At 44.4% G+C, this 6513-nt stretch overlaps 1 protein-coding gene across 2 annotated transcripts in view; it reads right to left on the minus strand.

The window, feature by feature from the left end:
- The window catches only part of CNTN5 (contactin 5), a 2189536-nt gene extending 2183643 nt beyond the window's left edge, over positions 1-5893 (minus strand). For both annotated transcript variants that reach the window (XM_073662155.1, XM_073662156.1), the window contains exon 1: positions 5481-5893. The gene's annotated coding sequence lies outside the window, so the exon portion shown is untranslated. The remainder of the gene's footprint in view (positions 1-5480) is intronic.
- Positions 5894-6513: the final 620 nt, after the last annotated feature.

The following is a 6513-nucleotide window of genomic DNA, read 5'->3' on the forward strand; positions in this document are numbered from 1 at the left end:
AAAAATACATTCTAGGTGTAATTTTCAATGCAAACAATATGGATGTAGCAGAGCTGATATTGTTATTTATAGAATTAGAGATACATGTTTATGCATTGTGATTATTACTCCAATATGTGACTCCCCAGCTGCTGCACGACTATAACTCTCCCAGCAAACCCTTCCATCCGCAGTTTGTTGGGAGTTGTAGTTCTGCAATAACTGAAGTCATGAATGAAGCAGATTCAACTGTAATCATGTACTGTAGGACCTCATTGTAGTACTAAAAGGAGTCATTTTGATTAACTCACGTTCAATAAACCTCTATTAAATTAAAAAAAAAAAAAAGTTGGCACCGGATACAAAATTAATCATTTCTTATCCCGTTAAAATTAGAAGCTTCCAATGTAATTGGAAAAACTTTACTTCCCTATTAAATTTCATGAGAAGTTTTGACTTTTGCTTCAGTAAAGCCCCCGGAGACTCACAAAGCGGAATCCTTTTATTACTAAACAACATGGATGAGCTGCTACTATTAAAAAAGCCATTTTCATTTTATGGCCACGCAGCACAAAAATTACCATGTGACACGCTGAGGAGGATTCCTTCATTTCCCCCGTCACTGATTTATGGCTTTTCTCCTAAAACAATTCAAAATCCCCATCCAGAAAAGCTTTATGGGATCAAACTTGACACACGGATGGACTTGTCCAGGAGGCTTCAACTTTCGGAAACAGCGCCAGTCTTGGCCATAGGCTGTGTCAGCTGAATGGGGATGAGCTGCAATACCAGACAAAGCCTATGGACAAAGTGTGGTGCTGTTTCTGGAAACAGATGCAACAGTTTTTCCTCTCTTCTTTTATAACTGTATTGCTATAGTGTGAGGTTCAAAGCTTAGTGGCAGGCATGGTCCATTACCTGGACAGAAATGAGGTGCTGCTCATCGCAACCAACACATAATAATAATCCATTAAAACTGCAAATAACTGTTTGTGGGTTATCATACTGACGCCTAATTCATGTGGGTGCCCCCTAGTCATGGTATTATTCATTATTCATTGTGGGTGCATCCTAATTGTTGCAGTATTAACTCTTTGTGGGTGCCCCTTGCTCATGGTAGTAGATATTCATTGTGCGTGCACCCTGCTCATGGTAGTACATGCTCATTATGGTAGCACCCTGCTCATGGTAGTACATGCTCATTATGGGAGCACCCTGCTCATGGTAGTACATGCTCATTATGGGAACACAGTTCTCATGGTAGTACATGTTCATTATGGGAGCATCTTGCTCATGGTAGTACGTGTTCATTATGGGAGCACAGTTCTCATGGTAGTACATGTTCATTATGGGAGCACCTTGCTCATGGTAGTACATGCTCATTATGGGAGCACCCTGCTCATGGTAGTACATGCTCATTATGGGAGCACCCTGCTCATGATAGTACATGTTCATTATGAGAGCACCTTGCTCATGGTAGTAGATATTCATTATGGGGGCACCTTGCTCATGGTAGTAGATATTCATTATGGGAGCACCTTGCTCATGGTAGTAGATATTCATTATGGGAGCACCTTGCTCATGGTAGTACATGTTCATTATGGGAGCACAGTTCTCATGGTAGTACATGTTCATTATGGGAGCACAGGTCTCATGGTAGTACATGTTCATTATGGGAGCACCTTGCTCATGGTAGTACATGCTCATTATGGGAGCACCCTGCTCATGGTAGTACATGCTCATTATGGGAGCACCCTGCTCATAATAGTACATGTTCATTATGAGAGCACCTTGCTCATGGTAGTAGATATTCATTATGGGGGCACCTTGCTCATGGTAGTAGATATTCATTATGGGGGCACCTTGCTCATGGTAGTAGATATTCATTATGGGAGCACCTTGCTCATGGTAGTACATGCTCATTATGGGAGCACCTTGCTCATGGTAGTACATGCTCATTATGGGAGCACCCTGCTCATGGTAGTACATGTTCATTATGGGAGCACCTTGCTCATGGTAGTAGATATTCATTATGGGAGCACCCTGCTCATGGTAGTACATACTTATTGTGGGTGCATCTTGGTTGTGGTAATACTCATCAATTGTTGGTGGAACCTGGTCATGGTGCAGCTCATTGTGATGCATCTTGGCCATGGTTGTACGCATTCTTTATATGTACACCCTGGTTATAGTACTAATTATTCATTGTGCGTGCACCCTGGACATGGTTCTACTTTTTTGTTAGTGGGTGCACCCTGGACATGGTACTACACATTCAGAGTTAATTCCCCCATATTTGTTACTATTTATTTATATTATATGTGACTCCAGGTCATGGTACTGTTCCCTAATCGTAGGTTCCCCCCTCGTTATTGTGCTATTCCCGAATAGTAGATTCCCCCTGATCATAGTACTATTCTTTTATTGTAGGTGACCCCAGTCATGGTACTATTCCTTCATTGTTAATACCCCAGGTCATGGTATTATTCCTTTATTACTACTACAATGCCCTCTGGTCATTCTCTTATTTCTTTATTGTTAATACCCCCAGATCATGGTACTATTTCTATTTTGCAGGTGCCCCCTGGTCCTGGCACTACACATCTACTGTTATTCCCCACTGGTCATGGTACTATTCCTTTACTGTAGGTGCCTCCTTGTCAGAATGCTACTGATTTATTGTTAATACCCCCAAGTCATGGTATTATACCTTTATTGTTAATACCCAGTCATTCCAACCCTGGTCCTGGTCCTACTTATCCCTGGTCACTCCCACGTGGTCCTGGTCATACTTATCCCCAGTCATTCCCCCCTGGTCCTGGTCCTACTTATCCCCAGTCATTCCCCCCTGGTCCTGGTACTACTCATCCCCAGTCATTTTCCCCTGGTCCAGGTCCTACTTATCCCCGGTCATTCTCCCCTGGTCCGGGTACTACTCATCCCCAGTCATTTCCCCCTGGTCCAGGTCCTACTTATCCCCAGTCATTCTCCCATGGTCCTGGTACTACTCATCCCCAGTAACTCCCCCCTGGTCCTGGTACTACTCATCCCCAGTCATTCCCCTCTGGTCCTGGTACTACTCATCCCTGGTCATTCCCCCCTGGTCCTGGTACTACTCATCTCCGCTCATTCCCCCCTGGTCCTACTCGTCACCGGTCATTCCCCCATGGTCCTGGTACTACTCATCCCCGCTCATTCCCCCCTGGTCCTTCTCATCCCCAGTCATTTCCCCTGGTCCAGGTCCTACTTATCCCGGTCATTATCCCCTGGTCCTGGTACTACTCATCACCAGTCATTTCCCCCTGGTCCAGGTCCTACTCATCCCCGGTCATTCTCCCCTGGTCCTGGTACTACTCATCTCCGGTCATTCCCCCCTGGTCCTGGTACTACTCATCCCCGGTCATTCCCCCCTGGTCCTGGTACTACTCATCCCCGGTCATTCCCCCCTGGTCCTGGTACTACTCATCCCCGGTCATTCCCCCCTGGTCCTGGTACTATTCATCCCTGGTCATTCCCCCCTGGTCCTGGTACTATTCATCCCCGGTCATTCCCCGCTGGCCCTGGTACTATTCATCCCCGGTCATTCTCCGCTGGTCCTGATACTATTCATCCCCGGTCATTCCCCCCTGGTCCTGGTACTACTCATCTCCTGTCATTCCCCCCTGGTCCTGGTACTACTCATCTCCTGTCATTCCCCCCTGGTCCTGGTACTACTCATCCCCGGTCATTCCCCCCTGGTCCTGGTACTATTCATCCCCGGTCATTCTCCGCTGGTCCTGGTACTAATCATCCCCGGTCATTCACCGCTGGTCCTGGTACTATTCATCCCCGGTCATTCCCCGCTGGTCCTGGTACTACTCTCCCCGCTCATTCATCCCTGGTCCTACTCATCCCTGGTCATTCCCCCCTGGTCCTTGTTCTATTCATCCCCGGTCATTCCCCCTGGTCCTGGTATTTCGCACTGAAGAAGGTGACCATAGTCAGTAGATGCATTGCGCACACATCCTTTCCACCTAATGACTTTCCATAAATCTTAAATCATAATTGTAATAATTACCCAACCAACACCATATAATGTGATGCATTGTGATATAATACTTTTACCTCTTTTAGGACCTCATTAAAACTCCCTCAAACTTTTAGGTCCTTGACAGACATTGTACATCTGTCAGTGGGACAAGGGATGGTCTTGTTGGGTGGATGACCCCTGTCCATATCATGGAAAGTAGATGTGATCATCAGATACATTGTAACCTGTTTGTAGATGGAGATAAACCATAGAACACAACCTTGGAGTCGGATGTCCTGGATTAGCCTGGCAGAATGGCTCATCTAATGTAGCGTGTGTTGGGATACATTGTCTGGGTGTTTCCATGTGGATCATGAAAAGTTTTCCCAGCTGGGATCTAGTATCCATACTATACATGCCTGGCACATATATGCTATATACATTCTTGGATCAGTCATGGATCACACAAGGTGCACCACTCCATTTCTCACATTTGCTTTAGCCATGAGGATTTTACACGCATTCCTATTCTAAAAGTGTGGACTATGGAGGAATGCTCAGAGCAGCCAATGGAGGCAGGAGACAGACTTAAAGTGATAGCGATGGATGGAAAGTTATCATTTTGTACACATACAGATGTGGCAGAGCTGAATATGTCTTTTGTCATGTCTCTTATTCCAGGCGTTACTTGCTGTGTAAATCCTCAGAAACTACACGATATCACCTTGATTGAACCAAATGACAAACTCAGCTCTGCTACATCAGTTTTTACAAGTAATGCATACCATATACGTTATTCAGGAGCACTGACACGCGCTCTTGTTCCTATGATCGTACAGTTTATAGTATAACTCTTGGCTAAGGTTAAACACACTTAAACAATTATTTAAAGCGACGGCGCGTGTAATTATTCAGCGTCTCTTACCCCTAATTTGCTGCGTCAGGCTTACATTACTCAATAATGGTGATCATCTTGCAAATTGACCAAACTTTCCATATCATTGTAAAAAAAAAAGAAAAATAGTAACTATCCCTTTAAGCAAACAAGTACACAGTCCATTACAAGCAGCAAAACTTTGCCCCAATCATCTATAAAGTAAGAGAGTCACAAATAGGGGTTCACTCTATTATTCTTGCTCAATGGGGTTTAGATAAGGCAGTCCTGTTGAATGCTGACACCTGTTAAGTGTTAACCCATTCATGATACCAGTTACCTGCCCCAGAGCTCAGTGCATTATCCTACTACTGATACCTCAATTCCAGCTGATACATCTCATATAAAATCCCCAAATCCAGTGAGATGATCCCTCTACTGCTCAGTGCTCTAAATCCAGTTGCATCCTTGAACTTCCAATACATGCAAGACCCCCCAACATGGATCATTGCACAGCATGCACATCAGCCTCCAGACATCCTTACAGGAGTCCTTCCAGTGCAAAAGTCTCATCTACAGCAAATCCATCACATGGGGAAGAATTGTCACATCCCTTACCTGGCCCTGCCATAGGATTCCTGTCTGTCAATGCTTGTCTCTGTGTATCATTCCACTATTAGGTAAAGTCATGCACAGCAGTTCTCTGTCATCTCAAGCCAAAAGAGGAGTTTTTGTTTTTTTCTCTCTGTGATTTGTCCTAAAGGAACTGTCCAGCAATCCACTGTGTCTAATGTATCTCCAGGTCCAGGTATCCAACCCTGCTCTCCAGCAGCTGCAGGCTCCCTGTGCCCATGCCACCCTCTCTGAATATTGGAGAATAGGTGATGCACCTTTTCTGGTTGGTGGCTTGTGTATAACAATTTTTCATCCAATGCTTTCCCTTTTCTGTGCAGCTGGGCGCCTCTCACTGGCTGTGTCCTTCTTGTAAGCTGTGTGTCTCTCTCCTCCCTCCTCCCCTACCTCATTCTTTCCTTTTTTTTTTTTTTTTTTTTTATTCCCTTCTTATACTCCCTCAATCCGCTCTCTCTCTCTCTCTCTGCTTTTTCCTCATTACTTTTCTCACTGGCTGGAAGTGAATTTTCTCCTTTTTCATACCTCCCTCTCCTGGTATGTTTGTGTTTTTCCCATCTCTTTCGCTCAGTCATCTTCTAGTCTACCTGTTTTCCTGACTCACACAAGCACATCGCCTATAGACCTTTACCAGGAGAGCTTAGAAATACAAAGTCAGAATAAAAAAAGGAAGCCAGCGCTTATTTATAGGCACATTGTAATTGGTATGGATACGATATTACCAGATATTAGGGGGCGACAATGTCACAATTGCAATGTGATGTTGCCTTTGTATCAGCAGCTGCAGCCTAATAATAATATTTACGTAAGATGATTACAATTGTATCAGCAGCTGCTACATAACAATAATATTTACACTAAATCGTTGCAATTCTACATTTTGTAAACATTCCATCCAGCGAAACAATGGCAGCTCTTCAATTATGTTGCAGACACATATTTGTCTCATTGCAACACACAACCTAATGAGATTGCCTTTGTGTCACTTGTCCGATGTTGTAAACCTAATCCCGGTGCAATA

The sequence above is a fragment of the Phyllobates terribilis genome, unplaced genomic scaffold (assembly GCF_046119375.1).
Source record: "Phyllobates terribilis strain yellow unplaced genomic scaffold, ASM4611937v1 Scaffold_2__4_contigs__length_985480577, whole genome shotgun sequence".
In the NCBI taxonomy this organism is placed as follows: Eukaryota; Metazoa; Chordata; class Amphibia; order Anura; family Dendrobatidae; genus Phyllobates; species Phyllobates terribilis.